The sequence below is a fragment of the Syngnathus leptorhynchus genome, chromosome 5 (assembly GCF_054491065.1).
Source record: "Syngnathus leptorhynchus isolate UIUO chromosome 5, UIUO_Slep, whole genome shotgun sequence".
Taxonomy (NCBI): Eukaryota; Metazoa; Chordata; class Actinopteri; order Syngnathiformes; family Syngnathidae; genus Syngnathus; species Syngnathus leptorhynchus.
This window is the reverse complement of record NC_141199.1, coordinates 5760508-5774889: the sequence shown is the minus strand read 5'-3', so window position 1 is coordinate 5774889 and position 14382 is coordinate 5760508. Positions and strand designations below refer to the sequence as shown.

General features: G+C 44.7%; 14 non-coding genes and 3 pseudogenes across 14 annotated transcripts; 7 read left to right on the top strand and 10 right to left on the bottom strand.

Annotated features, from left to right (window-relative positions):
* Window positions 1-2029: 2029 nt before the first annotated feature.
* Window positions 2030-2220, top strand: LOC147056346 (U2 spliceosomal RNA). Its single transcript, XR_015066261.1, has one exon. It is a non-coding gene; the product is annotated as a U2 spliceosomal RNA (small nuclear RNA).
* A 551-nt stretch (window positions 2221-2771) lies between these two features.
* LOC147056345 (5S ribosomal RNA) lies at window positions 2772-2890 on the bottom strand. Its single transcript, XR_015066203.1, has one exon. It is a non-coding gene; the product is annotated as a 5S ribosomal RNA (ribosomal RNA).
* Window positions 2891-3113: 223 nt separating this feature from the next.
* LOC147056344 (5S ribosomal RNA) lies at window positions 3114-3232 on the bottom strand. The gene has a single exon (XR_015066193.1). It is a non-coding gene; the product is annotated as a 5S ribosomal RNA (ribosomal RNA).
* A 222-nt stretch (window positions 3233-3454) lies between these two features.
* Window positions 3455-3573, bottom strand: LOC147056343 (5S ribosomal RNA). The gene has a single exon (XR_015066200.1). It is a non-coding gene; the product is annotated as a 5S ribosomal RNA (ribosomal RNA).
* A 389-nt stretch (window positions 3574-3962) lies between these two features.
* LOC147056342 (U2 spliceosomal RNA) lies at window positions 3963-4129 on the top strand (annotated as a pseudogene).
* Window positions 4130-5704: 1575 nt separating this feature from the next.
* On the top strand, window positions 5705-5895 carry LOC147056341 (U2 spliceosomal RNA). Its single transcript, XR_015066268.1, has one exon. It is a non-coding gene; the product is annotated as a U2 spliceosomal RNA (small nuclear RNA).
* Window positions 5896-6446: 551 nt separating this feature from the next.
* Window positions 6447-6565, bottom strand: LOC147056340 (5S ribosomal RNA). The gene has a single exon (XR_015066202.1). It is a non-coding gene; the product is annotated as a 5S ribosomal RNA (ribosomal RNA).
* Window positions 6566-6788: 223 nt separating this feature from the next.
* On the bottom strand, window positions 6789-6907 carry LOC147056339 (5S ribosomal RNA). Its single transcript, XR_015066192.1, has one exon. It is a non-coding gene; the product is annotated as a 5S ribosomal RNA (ribosomal RNA).
* A 222-nt stretch (window positions 6908-7129) lies between these two features.
* On the bottom strand, window positions 7130-7248 carry LOC147056338 (5S ribosomal RNA). Its single transcript, XR_015066190.1, has one exon. It is a non-coding gene; the product is annotated as a 5S ribosomal RNA (ribosomal RNA).
* A 389-nt stretch (window positions 7249-7637) lies between these two features.
* On the top strand, window positions 7638-7804 carry LOC147056337 (U2 spliceosomal RNA; annotated as a pseudogene).
* Window positions 7805-9726: 1922 nt separating this feature from the next.
* Window positions 9727-9917, top strand: LOC147056336 (U2 spliceosomal RNA). Its single transcript, XR_015066239.1, has one exon. It is a non-coding gene; the product is annotated as a U2 spliceosomal RNA (small nuclear RNA).
* A 551-nt stretch (window positions 9918-10468) lies between these two features.
* Window positions 10469-10587, bottom strand: LOC147056335 (5S ribosomal RNA). The gene has a single exon (XR_015066187.1). It is a non-coding gene; the product is annotated as a 5S ribosomal RNA (ribosomal RNA).
* A 223-nt stretch (window positions 10588-10810) lies between these two features.
* LOC147056334 (5S ribosomal RNA) lies at window positions 10811-10929 on the bottom strand. The gene has a single exon (XR_015066150.1). It is a non-coding gene; the product is annotated as a 5S ribosomal RNA (ribosomal RNA).
* A 222-nt stretch (window positions 10930-11151) lies between these two features.
* LOC147056333 (5S ribosomal RNA) lies at window positions 11152-11270 on the bottom strand. Its single transcript, XR_015066206.1, has one exon. It is a non-coding gene; the product is annotated as a 5S ribosomal RNA (ribosomal RNA).
* Window positions 11271-11659: 389 nt separating this feature from the next.
* Window positions 11660-11826, top strand: LOC147056332 (U2 spliceosomal RNA; annotated as a pseudogene).
* A 1578-nt stretch (window positions 11827-13404) lies between these two features.
* LOC147056331 (U2 spliceosomal RNA) lies at window positions 13405-13595 on the top strand. Its single transcript, XR_015066238.1, has one exon. It is a non-coding gene; the product is annotated as a U2 spliceosomal RNA (small nuclear RNA).
* A 550-nt stretch (window positions 13596-14145) lies between these two features.
* On the bottom strand, window positions 14146-14264 carry LOC147056330 (5S ribosomal RNA). The gene has a single exon (XR_015066176.1). It is a non-coding gene; the product is annotated as a 5S ribosomal RNA (ribosomal RNA).
* Window positions 14265-14382: the final 118 nt, after the last annotated feature.

The window sequence follows — 14382 nt, the reverse complement described above, 5'->3', positions numbered from 1 at the left end:
CTCTTGTTACCATGTCATGTATATAAGTCCTGTCTGCCCCCCCCATGCCCTGTCGGATCATTGTCTTTCTGTCTTTTTGGTCCCTGTCGTTTTCAAGTCTGTTTTCGGTTAGTCAGTCATGTTATCGTTTTGTCAAGTCATGTCAGTTTGCCGAGTCTGTTTTGAGTTCCTCAAATAAACCCTGGTCCAAGCTGCACTTGGTCGCCCTGCTCCATTCCTCAATCCTGACAGAATGATCCGACCATCACAGCGACCAGCGCTTGGACCTCACTCCACCATCGGCTCCTATCAGCGACACCCGACCCAGTTCCAGCGCCGCAAGACACACGGCCGCCCCCCCGACACAGTTCCGACGGCGCAGATGCTACGGCCGCCACCAGTTCCGGCGGCGTGGATCCAGCGGCCGTCACCCAGTCGGCCTTCGGCGGCGTGTGGCGTGCGGCCACCACCTGAAACAGTTCCGACGGCGCGGATGCTGCGGCCGCCACCAGTTCCGGCGGCGCGGATCCAGCGGCCGTCACCCAGTCGGTTTTCATCGGCGCAAGACGCACGGCCGCCCCCCGACAGTTCCGACGGCGCGGATGCTGCGGCCGCCACCAGTTTCGGCGGCGTGGATCCAGCGGCCGTCACCCAGTCGGCCTTCGGCGGCGTGCGACGTGCGGTCCCATCCCGACAAACCTGGCTAGTCGCCAGGTGGCTCCCATGGAACTATATTGTAGCGTTGACTGGCGTTTCGTACCCAGCCGTTTCACCATGTCTGTTGTCATGGTTTCGGTATGGACTTCCAGAGTTGCCGCCGATTGGCGTCAAACTGTCCCTGAGTTTGCCGCCGATTGCGGTCCATGTCCCCGAGTTTGCCGCCGATTGCGGTCCATGTCCCCGAGTTTGCCGCCGATTGCGGTTCAGGTCGCCAGTGTGTGCCGCGATTGTGGCCCTGGCTCCCTGAACGCCGCCGGTTGCAGTTCATGTCCCCGAGTTGCCGCTGATTGCGGTTCATGTCCCCAGTGTGTGCCGCTGGTTGCAGTTCATGTCCCCGAGTTTGCCGCTGATTGCGGTTCAGGTTCCCAGTGTGTGCCGCGAGTGTGGCCCTGGCTCCCTGAACGCCGCCGGTTGCGGTTCATGTCCCCGGGTAGCTGCCGATTGCGGTTCTGACTGGCCGCTGAGGCCAATTGGACTGGTGCGCTTCCCCCCTCCCCCCCCGTTTGCTACGTGGGGGTTTCGGTTTTTTTTGGGACGTCGGGGCCCGTCCCCTTGGAGGGGGATACTGTCACGCCTCGTACCCAGCCGTTCCTCCATGTTGTCTGTTGTCATGGTTTCGCCCGTGTGCTCGCCCCTCCCCTCCTGTGTGCCCCTGATTAGTTTGATTGTGCTCACCTGCCTCTTGTTACCATGTCATGTATATAAGTCCTGTCTGCCCCCCCATGCCCTGTCGGATCATTGTCTTTCTGTCTTTTTGGTCCCTGTCGTTTTCAAGTCTGTTTTCGGTTAGTCAGTCATGTTATCGTTTTGTCAAGTCATGTCAGTTTGCCGAGTCTGTTTTGAGTTCCTCAAATAAACCCTGGTCCAAGCTGCACTTGGTCGCCCTGCTCCATTCCTCAATCCTGACAGAAGGCCTCTTACAAAACAAACACAAAAGTAACATAAGGACAGGAAGGATACATAAGGCTGACGGGGATCAAAAGACATTCCTTAAACTAAATACAAAGCATTTAGTTTAAAGGAGAGTCGTAAACTCGTAAAAGATAAGGCCTCCTGGTCTGGCAGGCCAAGGCTCCCCCCGAGATTATTCCAACATTTATGTAAAATTGTCGCAGCATAGAAATTATGAAAGTAGTTCAGCGGAGAAACGTCATCAACTGTTTTTCTTTTAAAACATGTATATACTCGATTTTAAACATGCATGACATTTTGGTCATTATTGGAATTTTTTTTCCTAAAGTGCTGTGTTTATAGCAAAATTGTGTTTGTCACTATCACTTTAAATTGTAGTGCTGGAAATGATGTGGTCCCCGTTTGACTTCATTGGGTTATCGCTTCTCGGCCTTTTGGCTAAGATCAAGTGTAGTATCTGTTCTTATCAGTTTAATATCTGATACGTCCCCTATCCGGGGACCATATATTATATTGATTTTTGGAACAGGGAGATGGAATAGGGGCTTGCTCAGTCCACTCCACGCATCGACCTGGTATTGCAGTATCTCCAGGAACGGTGCACCCCCTCTCGTGGTTAAATTAATCCATAACTGATATTGATATATAAGGATACCTTGATATCCATCCATTTTCTGTACCGCATTGTTGTCCCTACGGGGGTCGCGGGCGTGCTGGAGCCTATCCCCACGGGGGTGCTGGAGCCTATCCCAGCAGTCATCGGGCAGTAGGCGGAGGACACCCTGAACGGGCGTTCTCAGGGTAGTATGGCCGTAAACCGTGAGAACACTAAAAAAATTTGCATTTTATAGACACAATTGCCCCTAAAATTCCAAAGCGGCGGTCCTTGATGGCTGTTGTGAACGTTTCCTTTCACAATTGACGTGCAAAAAAAAAAAAAAAAAAGGCTTTCAGCACCTGACGGTCTTGTGGCACTCATCCGGCGAGTCTCCTCCGATGTCTTAATGCTTCATTAACATCCACCTGTCTGTCCGGTGTCACACCTCAGAGAGTAACTGTCGAAGGTTTTTGGTTGTGAATTGACCAAGGTGTAATAACCAAATCCCAGAAACAAGGTCACACGCTTGTACGTTATGGCTGTTGTAAAGTGAGAAAAGAAAAGCTTACAGCACCTGGTATTCCCAGGTAGTCTCCCATCCAAGTACTAACCAGGCCCGACCCTGCTTAGCTTCCGAGATCGGACGAGATCGGGCGTTCTCAGGGTAGTATGGCCGTAGGCCGTGAGAACACTAGAAAATTTGCATTTTATAGACACAATTGCCCCTAAAATTCCAAAGTGGCGGTCCTTGATGGCTGTTGTAAACGTTTCCTTTCACAATTGACGTGCAAAAAAAAAAAGGCTTTTTTGTTGTTGTTGTGAATTGACCAAGGTGTAATAACCAAATCCCAGAAACAAGGTCACACGCTTGTACGTTATGGCTGTTGTAAAGTGAGAAAAGAAAAGCTTACAGCACCTGGTATTCCCAGGGGGTCTTCCATCCAAGTACTAACCAGGCCCGACCCTGCTTAGCATCCGAGATCGGACGAGATCGGGCGTTCTCAGGGTAGTATGGCCGTAAGCCGTGAGAATACAAGAAAATTTGCATTACATAGACACAATTGCCCCTAAAATTCCAAAGCGGCGGTCCTTGATGGCTGTTGTAAACGTTTCCTTTCACAATTGACGTGCAAAAAAAAAAAAGGCGCTTTTTTTGGTTGTGAATTGACCAAGATGTAATAACCAAATCCCAGAAACAAGGTCACACGCTTGTACGTTATGGCTGTTGTAAAGTGAGAAAAGAAATGCTTACAGCACCTGGTATTCCCAGGCGGTCTCCCATCCAAGTACTGACCAGGCCCGACCCTGTTTACCTTCCGAGATCAGACGAGATCGGGCGTTCTCAGGGTAGTATGGCCGTAAGCCGTGAGAACACTAGAAAATTTGCATTTTATAGACACAATTGCCTCTAAAATTCCAAAGCGGTGGTCCTTGATGGCTGTTGTAAACGTTTCCTTTCACAATTCAATAATTTATTGGGTTTAAATGTTACACATGGAGTTCAATTTGCAAATAAACATATTGCTTTGTCATTCACATATTTTATTTGGTAATTAATAAAGATTACAAATATGTTACAAAGTGTATCATACACAATATTAAAAATGATAAATATTAAAGTGTCCGACACTACCAAACCAGTAGAATAAACAATACATGTAATTCAGGCCTTCCTGCAAACCATATTGGTGTCAATGAATTCTCAATGCAGTAAAACCCTACATCGTCAGTTTGTGATCAAAGCAATAGAAATATTATTTTGGGGCCATTGTGCAGCAATCTTAGTGTTCTTTTGAGATCTAATTAATCTATGGTGTTTTTGGCAATCATTGAATGATGGGAAGATGGAATAGGGGCTTGCTCCGTCCACTCCACGCATCGTCCTGGTATTGCAGTACCTCTAGGAGCGGTGCACCCCCTCTTGTGGTGAAATTAATCCATAACTGATATTGTGATATATAAGGATACCGTTGTATTTGATAAATATCCATCCATTTTCTGTACCGCTTTGTTGTCCCCACGGGGGTCACGTCGCAGGCGTGCTGGAGCCTTTTTTCCTTCTTCCTAGGACTTTTATAGGGCACGACAAGCCCTCGGTCGCACCATTCTTTTAAAAAAAAAAAAACTCACCCCCTGGTTCTCCTCACCTCTGCACCTCGGACTGCCTTCAACCTTCAGATCCCAGCTGACGAGCGAGCAGACAGCCAGCCTTTGAAAGGGATTCTAGGATCTCACCTATGGAGTTCCTCTCGCGCGCGGTCTTTCTGGATCTCTGCTGTCGTCAGCTGGAATATAATATAGTATGTTGGCATCCGGCTCGAAGGACCAAATAAATGTTGGGTCTAAATATCATCAGACACTACATCACATGCTGGAATGAAGAGGAGAAGACAACCAGGATGAGTTTACTCGCGAGGAGAACGATAGAGAAAGGAAGCTCAGTTACAATCTCCATCAGTTCTGAGTTCTTCCTCCACGTGCTCCTTTTTTAGATGTTTTGGTTGCCCTGGTTACAGAGGCGTTGCTACACTAAAGGGAGGGGAGATAGTGGTTGTAGCAACGCTGATTAGCTAAGGAATGTAGTGTGGTGTGATTTAGCACTTAATTGTTGGCCCTCGACCCCCGCATTGGGATTGCAGAGTCTGTTCTCTTCCCTCAACCAGTTGTCTTCTCCATGGGTGGCTGACTCCTCCTCGAGTGTGATCAGATAACTTGAAGCACGTTGAATGACGCTTACCTGTGGAACAATGCAACTAAACCCTTGCTAAGTTTATCTTCTTAGTAAACTAACACAACACATAATAATAATAATATCTATCCCTACTTAAACATTTCAACACATATTAAGTAAATGTCAGGTAACTGGTATACAGTTCCTTAAACGAACATTGAGTAAATATGGGATAACTTATATGTGACTACTCCAAACTGTATATAACATTTAACAAAGAAAAACAGTTCAGATCAACTACAATCTATGAATCAAGGCTATAGTTAACTAAAAGGAATGAAGTCCCTTTAAACTAAACAAAGAACATTTCGCCTATGCAAAGAAGCTCTGCTCATTGTTAGTGAAGGCCTCTTACAAAACAAACACAAAAGTAACATAAGGACAGGAAGGATACATAAGGCTGACGGGGATCAAAAGACATTCCTTAAACTAAATACAAAGCATTTAGTTTAAAGGAGAGTCGTAAACTCGTAAAAGATAAGGCCTCCTGGTCTGGCAGGCCAAGGCTCCCCCCGAGATTATTCCAACATTTATGTAAAATTGTCGCAGCATAGAAATTATGAAAGTAGTTCAGCGGAGAAACGTCATCAACTGTTTTTCTTTTAAAACATGTATATACTCGATTTTAAACATGCATGACATTTTGGTCATTATTGGAATTTTTTTTCCTAAAGTGCTGTGTTTATAGCAAAATTGTGTTTGTCACTCTCACTTTAAGTTGTAGTGCTGGAAATGATCTGGTCCCCGTTTGACTTCATTGGGTTATCGCTTCTCGGCCTTTTGGCTAAGATCAAGTGTAGTATCTGTTCTTATCAGTTTAATATCTGATACGTCCCCTATCCGGGGACCATATATTATGTTGATTTTTGGAACAGGGAGATGGAATAGGGGCTTGCTCAGTCCACTCCACGCATCGACCTGGTATTGCAGTATCTCCAGGAACGGTGCACCCCCTCTCGTGGTTAAATTAATCCATAACTGATATTGATATATAAGGATACCTTGATATCCATCCATTTTCTGTACCGCATTGTTGTCCCTACGGGGGTCGCGGGCGTGCTGGAGCCTATCCCCACGGGGGTGCTGGAGCCTATCCCAGCAGTCATCGGGCAGTAGGCGGAGGACACCCTGAACGGGCGTTCTCAGGGTAGTATGGCCGTAAACCGTGAGAACACTAAAAAAATTTGCATTTTATAGACACAATTGCCCCTAAAATTCCAAAGCGGCGGTCCTTGATGGCTGTTGTGAACGTTTCCTTTCACAATTGACGTGCAAAAAAAAAAAAAAAAAAGGCTTTCAGCACCTGACGGTCTTGTGGCACTCATCCGGCGAGTCTCCTCCGATGTCTTAATGCTTCATTAACATCCACCTGTCTGTCCGGTGTCACACCTCAGAGAGTAACTGTCGAAGGTTTTTGGTTGTGAATTGACCAAGGTGTAATAACCAAATCCCAGAAACAAGGTCACACGCTTGTACGTTATGGCTGTTGTAAAGTGAGAAAAGAAAAGCTTACAGCACCTGGTATTCCCAGGTAGTCTCCCATCCAAGTACTAACCAGGCCCGACCCTGCTTAGCTTCCGAGATCGGACGAGATCGGGCGTTCTCAGGGTAGTATGGCCGTAGGCCGTGAGAACACTAGAAAATTTGCATTTTATAGACACAATTGCCCCTAAAATTCCAAAGTGGCGGTCCTTGATGGCTGTTGTAAACGTTTCCTTTCACAATTGACGTGCAAAAAAAAAAAGGCTTTTTTGTTGTTGTTGTGAATTGACCAAGGTGTAATAACCAAATCCCAGAAACAAGGTCACACGCTTGTACGTTATGGCTGTTGTAAAGTGAGAAAAGAAAAGCTTACAGCACCTGGTATTCCCAGGGGGTCTTCCATCCAAGTACTAACCAGGCCCGACCCTGCTTAGCATCCGAGATCGGACGAGATCGGGCGTTCTCAGGGTAGTATGGCCGTAAGCCGTGAGAATACAAGAAAATTTGCATTACATAGACACAATTGCCCCTAAAATTCCAAAGCGGCGGTCCTTGATGGCTGTTGTAAACGTTTCCTTTCACAATTGACGTGCAAAAAAAAAAAAGGCGCTTTTTTTGGTTGTGAATTGACCAAGATGTAATAACCAAATCCCAGAAACAAGGTCACACGCTTGTACGTTATGGCTGTTGTAAAGTGAGAAAAGAAATGCTTACAGCACCTGGTATTCCCAGGCGGTCTCCCATCCAAGTACTGACCAGGCCCGACCCTGTTTACCTTCCGAGATCGGACGAGATCGGGCGTTCTCAGGGTAGTATGGCCGTAAGCCGTGAGAACACTAGAAAATTTGCATTTTATAGACACAATTGCCTCTAAAATTCCAAAGCGGTGGTCCTTGATGGCTGTTGTAAACGTTTCCTTTCACAATTCAATAATTTATTGGGTTTAAATGTTACACATGGAGTTCAATTTGCAAATAAACATATTGCTTTGTCATTCACATATTTTATTTGGTAATTAATAAAGATTACAAATATGTTACAAAGTGTATCATACACAATATTAAAAATGATAAATATTAAAGTGTCCGACACTACCAAACCAGTAGAATAAACAATACATGTAATTCAGGCCTTCCTGCAAACCATATTGGTGTCAATGAATTCTCAATGCAGTAAAACCCTACATCGTCAGTTTGTGATCAAAGCAATAGAAATATTATTTTGGGGCCATTGTGCAGCAATCTTAGTGTTCTTTTGAGATCTAATTAATCTATGGTGTTTTTGGCAATCATTGAATGATGGGAAGATGGAATAGGGGCTTGCTCCGTCCACTCCACGCATCGTCCTGGTATTGCAGTACCTCTAGGAGCGGTGCACCCCCTCTTGTGGTGAAATTAATCCATAACTGATATTGTGATATATAAGGATACCGTTGTATTTGATAAATATCCATCCATTTTCTGTACCGCTTTGTTGTCCCCACGGGGGTCACGTCGCAGGCGTGCTGGAGCCTTTTTTCCTTCTTCCTAGGACTTTCATAGGGCACGACAAGCCCTCGGTCGCACCATTCTTTTAAAAAAAAAAAAACTCACCCCCTGGTTCTCCTCACCTCTGCACCTCGGACTGCCTTCAACCTTCAGATCCCAGCTGACGAGCGAGCAGACAGCCAGCCTTTGAAAGGGATTCTAGGATCTCACCTATGGAGTTCCTCTCGCGCGCGGTCTTTCTGGATCTCTGCTGTCGTCAGCTGGAATATAATATAGTATGTTGGCATCCGGCTCGAAGGACCAAATAAATGTTGGGTCTAAATATCATCAGACACTACATCACATGCTGGAATGAAGAGGAGAAGACAACCAGGATGAGTTTACTCGCGAGGAGAACGATAGAGAAAGGAAGCTCAGTTACAATCTCCATCAGTTCTGAGTTCTTCCTCCACGTGCTCCTTTTTTAGATGTTTTGGTTGCCCTGGTTACAGAGGCGTTGCTACACTAAAGGGAGGGGAGATAGTGGTTGTAGCAACGCTGATTAGCTAAGGAATGTAGTGTGGTGTGATTTAGCACTTAATTGTTGGCCCTCGACCCCCGCATTGGGATTGCAGAGTCTGTTCTCTTCCCTCAACCAGTTGTCTTCTCCATGGGTGGCTGACTCCTCCTCGAGTGTGATCAGATAACTTGAAGCACGTTGAATGACGCTTACCTGTGGAACAATGCAACTAAACCCTTGCTAAGTTTATCTTCTTAGTAAACTAACACAACACATAATAATAATAATATCTATCCCTACTTAAACATTTCAACACATATTAAGTAAATGTCAGGTAACTGGTATACAGTTCCTTAAACGAACATTGAGTAAATATGGGATAACTTATATGTGACTACTCCAAACTGTATATAACATTTAACAAAGAAAAACAGTTCAGATCAACTACAATCTATGAATCAAGGCTATAGTTAACTAAAAGGAATGAAGTCCCTTTAAACTAAACAAAGAACATTTCGCCTATGCAAAGAAGCTCTGCTCATTGTTAGTGAAGGTGTCACGCCTCGTACCCAGCCGTTCCTCCATGTTGTCTGTTGTCATGGTTTCGCCCGTGTGCTCGCCCCTCCCCTCCTGTGTGCCCCTGATTAGTTTGATTGTGCTCACCTGCCTCTTGTTACCATGTCATGTATATAAGTCCTGTCTGCCCCCCCATGCCCTGTCGGATCATTGTCTTTCTGTCTTTTTGGTCCCTGTCGTTTTCAAGTCTGTTTTCGGTTAGTCAGTCATGTTATCGTTTTGTCAAGTCATGTCAGTTTGCCGAGTCTGTTTTGAGTTCCTCAAATAAACCCTGGTCCAAGCTGCACTTGGTCGCCCTGCTCCATTCCTCAATCCTGACAGAAGGCCTCTTACAAAACAAACACAAAAGTAACATAAGGACAGGAAGGATACATAAGGCTGACGGGGATCAAAAGACATTCCTTAAACTAAATACAAAGCATTTAGTTTAAAGGAGAGTCGTAAACTCGTAAAAGATAAGGCCTCCTGGTCTGGCAGGCCAAGGCTCCCCCCGAGATTATTCCAACATTTATGTAAAATTGTCGCAGCATAGAAATTATGAAAGTAGTTCAGCGGAGAAACGTCATCAACTGTTTTTCTTTTAAAACATGTATATACTCGATTTTAAACATGCATGACATTTTGGTCATTATTGGAATTTTTTTTCCTAAAGTGCTGTGTTTATAGCAAAATTGTGTTTGTCACTCTCACTTTAAGTTGTAGTGCTGGAAATGATCTGGTCCCCGTTTGACTTCATTGGGTTATCGCTTCTCGGCCTTTTGGCTAAGATCAAGTGTAGTATCTGTTCTTATCAGTTTAATATCTGATACGTCCCCTATCCGGGGACCATATATTAAATTGATTTTTGGAACAGGGAGATGGAATAGGGGCTTGCTCAGTCCACTCCACGCATCGACCTGGTATTGCAGTATCTCCAGGAACGGTGCACCCCCTCTCGTGGTTAAATTAATCCATAACTGATATTGATATATAAGGATACCTTGATATCCATCCATTTTCTGTACCGCATTGTTGTCCCTACGGGGGTCGCGGGCGTGCTGGAGCCTATCCCCACGGGGGTGCTGGAGTCTATCCCAGCAGTCATCGGGCAGTAGGCGGAGGACACCCTGAACGGGCGTTCTCAGGGTAGTATGGCCGTAAACCGTGAGAACACTAAAAAAATTTGCATTTTATAGACACAATTGCCCCTAAAATTCTAAAGCGGCGGTCCTTGATGGCTGTTGTGAACGTTTCCTTTCACAATTGACGTGCAAAAAAAAAAAAAAAAAAGGCTTTCAGCACCTGACGGTCTTGTGGCACTCATCCGGCGAGTCTCCTCCGATGTCTTAATGCTTCATTAACATCCACCTGTCTGTCCGGTGTCACACCTCAGAGAGTAACTGTCGAAGGTTTTTGGTTGTGAATTGACCAAGGTGTAATAACCAAATCCCAGAAACAAGGTCACACGCTTGTACGTTATGGCTGTTGTAAAGTGAGAAAAGAAAAGCTTACAGCACCTGGTATTCCCAGGCGGTCTCCCATCCAAGTACTAACCAGGCCCGACCCTGCTTAGCTTCCGAGATCGGACGAGATCGGGCGTTCTCAGGGTAGTATGGCCGTAAGCCGTGAGAACATTAGAAAATTTGCATTTTATAGACACAATTGCCCCTAAAATTCCAAAGTGGCGGTCCTTGATGGCTGTTGTAAACGTTTCCTTTCACAATTGACGTGCAAAAAAAAAAAGGCTTTTTTGTTGTTGTTGTGAATTGACCAAGGTGTAATAACCAAATCCCAGAAACAAGGTCACACGCTTGTACGTTATGGCTGTTGTAAAGTGAGAAAAGAAAAGCTTACAGCACCTGGTATTCCCAGGCGGTCTCCCATCCAAGTACTAACCAGGCCCGACCCTGCTTAGCATCCGAGATCGGACGAGATCGGGCGTTCTCAGGGTAGTATGGCCGTAAGCCGTGAGAATACAAGAAAATTTGCATTACATAGACACAATTGCCCCTAAAATTCCAAAGCGGCGGTCCTTGATGGCTGTTGTAAACGTTTCCTTTCACAATTGACGTGCAAAAAAAAAAAAGGCGCTTTTTTTGGTTGTGAATTGACCAAGATGTAATAACCAAATCCCAGAAACAAGGTCACACGCTTGTACGTTATGGCTGTTGTAAAGTGAGAAAAGAAAAGCTTACAGCACCTGGTATTCCCAGGCGGTCTCCCATCCAAATACTGACCAGGCCCGACCCTGTTTACCTTCCGAGATCGGACGAGATCGGGCGTTCTCAGGGTAGTATGGCCGTAAGCCGTGAGAACACTAGAAAATTTGCATTTTATAGACACAATTGCCTCTAAAATTCCAAAGCGGTGGTCCTTGATGGCTGTTGTAAACGTTTCCTTTCACAATTCAATAATTTATTGGGTTTAAATGTTACACATGGAGTTCAATTTGCAAATAAACATATTGCTTTGTCATTCACATATTTTATTTGGTAATTAATAAAGATTACAAATATGTTACAAAGTGTATCATACACAATATTAAAAATGATAAATATTAAAGTGTCCGACACTACCAAACCAGTAGAATAAACAATACATGTAATTCAGGCCTTCCTGCAAACCATATTGGTGTCAATGAATTCTCAATGCAGTAAAACCCTACATCGTCAGTTTGTGATCAAAGCAATAGAAATATTATTTTGGGGCCATTGTGCAGCAATCTTAGTGTTCTTTTGAGATCTAATTAATCTATGGTGTTTTTGGCAATCATTGAATGATGGGAAGATGGAATAGGGGCTTGCTCCGTCCACTCCACGCATCGTCCTGGTATTGCAGTACCTCTAGGAGCGGTGCACCCCCTCTTGTGGTGAAATTAATCCATAACTGATATTGTGATATATAAGGATACCGTTGTATTTGATAAATATCCATCCATTTTCTGTACCGCTTTGTTGTCCCCACGGGGGTCACGTCGCAGGCGTGCTGGAGCCTTTTTTCCTTCTTCCTAGGACTTTTATAGGGCACGACAAGCCCTCGGTCGCACCATTCTTTTAAAAAAAAAAAAACTCACCCCCTGGTTCTCCTCACCTCTGCACCTCGGACTGCCTTCAACCTTCAGATCCCAGCTGACGAGCGAGCAGACAGCCAGCCTTTGAAAGGGATTCTAGGATCTCACCTATGGAGTTCCTCTCGCGCGCGGTCTTTCTGGATCTCTGCTGTCGTCAGCTGGAATATAATATAGTATGTTGGCATCCGGCTCGAAGGACCAAATAAATGTTGGGTCTAAATATCATCAGACACTACATCACATGCTGGAATGAAGAGGAGAAGACAACCAGGATGAGTTTACTCGCGAGGAGAACGATAGAGAAAGGAAGCTCAGTTACAATCTCCATCAGTTCTGAGTTCTTCCTCCACGTGCTCCTTTTTTAGATGTTTTGGTTGCCCTGGTTACAGAGGCGTTGCTACACTAAAGGGAGGGGAGATAGTGGTTGTAGCAACGCTGATTAGCTAAGGAATGTAGTGTGGTGTGATTTAGCACTTAATTGTTGGCCCTCGACCCCCGCATTGGGATTGCAGAGTCTGTTCTCTTCCCTCAACCAGTTGTCTTCTCCATGGGTGGCTGACTCCTCCTCGAGTGTGATCAGATAACTTGAAGCACGTTGAATGACGCTTACCTGTGGAACAATGCAACTAAACCCTTGCTAAGTTTATCTTCTTAGTAAACTAACACAACACATAATAATAATAATAATATCTATCCCTACTTAAACATTTCAACACATATTAAGTAAATGTCAGGTAACTGGTATACAGTTCCTTAAACGAACATTGAGTAAATATGGGATAACTTATATGTGACTACTCCAAACTGTATATAACATTTAACAAAGAAAAACAGTTCAGATCAACTACAATCTATGAATCAAGGCTATAGTTAACTAAAAGGAATGAAGTCCCTTTAAACTAAACAAAGAACATTTCGCCTATGCAAAGAAGCTCTGCTCATTGTTAGTGAAGGCCTCTTACAAAACAAACACAAAAGTAACATAAGGACAGGAAGGATACATAAGGCTGACGGGGATCAAAAGACATTCCTTAAACTAAATACAAAGCATTTAGTTTAAAGGAGAGTCGTAAACTCGTAAAAGATAAGGCCTCCTGGTCTGGCAGGCCAAGGCTCCCCCCGAGATTATTCCAACATTTATGTAAAATTGTCGCAGCATAGAAATTATGAAAGTAGTTCAGCGGAGAAACGTCATCAACTGTTTTTCTTTTAAAACATGTATATACTCGATTTTAAACATGCATGACATTTTGGTCATTATTGGAATTTTTTTTCCTAAAGTGCTGTGTTTATAGCAAAATTGTGTTTGTCACTCTCACTTTAAGTTGTAGTGCTGGAAATGATCTGGTCCCCGTTTGACTTCATTGGGTTATCGCTTCTCGGCCTTTTGGCTAAGATCAAGTGTAGTATCTGTTCTTATCAGTTTAATATCTGATACGTCCCCTATCCGGGGACCATATATTAAATTGATTTTTGGAACAGGGAGATGGAATAGGGGCTTGCTCAGTCCACTCCACGCATCGACCTGGTATTGCAGTATCTCCAGGAACGGTGCACCCCCTCTCGTGGTTAAATTAATCCATAACTGATATTGATATATAAGGATACCTTGATATCCATCCATTTTCTGTACCGCATTGTTGTCCCTACGGGGGTCGCGGGCGTGCTGGAGCCTATCCCCACGGGGGTGCTGGAGCCTATCCCAGCAGTCATCGGGCAGTAGGCGGAGGACACCCTGAACGGGCGTTCTCAGGGTAGTATGGCCGTAAACCGTGAGAACACTAAAAAAATTTGCATTTTATAGACACAATTGCCCCTAAAATTCCAAAGCGGCGGTCCTTGATGGCTGTTGTGAACGTTTCCTTTCACAATTGACGTGCAAAAAAAAAAAAAAAAAGGCTTTCAGCACCTGACGGTCTTGTGGCACTCATCCGGCGAGTCTCCTCCGATGTCTTAATGCTTCATTAACATCCACCTGTCTGTCCGGTGTCACACCTCAGAGAGTAACTGTCGAAGGTTTTTGGTTGTGAATTTACCAAGGTGTAATAACCAAATCCCAGAAACAAGGTCACACGCTTGTACGTTATGGCTGTTGTAAAGTGAGAAAAGAAAAGCTTACAGCACCTGGTATTCCCAGGCGGTCTCCCATCCAAGTACTAACCAGGCCCGACCCTGCTTAGCTTCCGAGATCGGACGAGATCGGGCGTTCTCAGGGTAGTATGGCCGTAAGCCGTGAGAACACTAGAAAATTTGCATTTTATAGACACAATTGCCCCTAAAATTCCAAAGTGGCGGTCCTTGATGGCTGTTGTAAACGTTTCCTTTCACAATTGACGTGCAAAAAAAAAA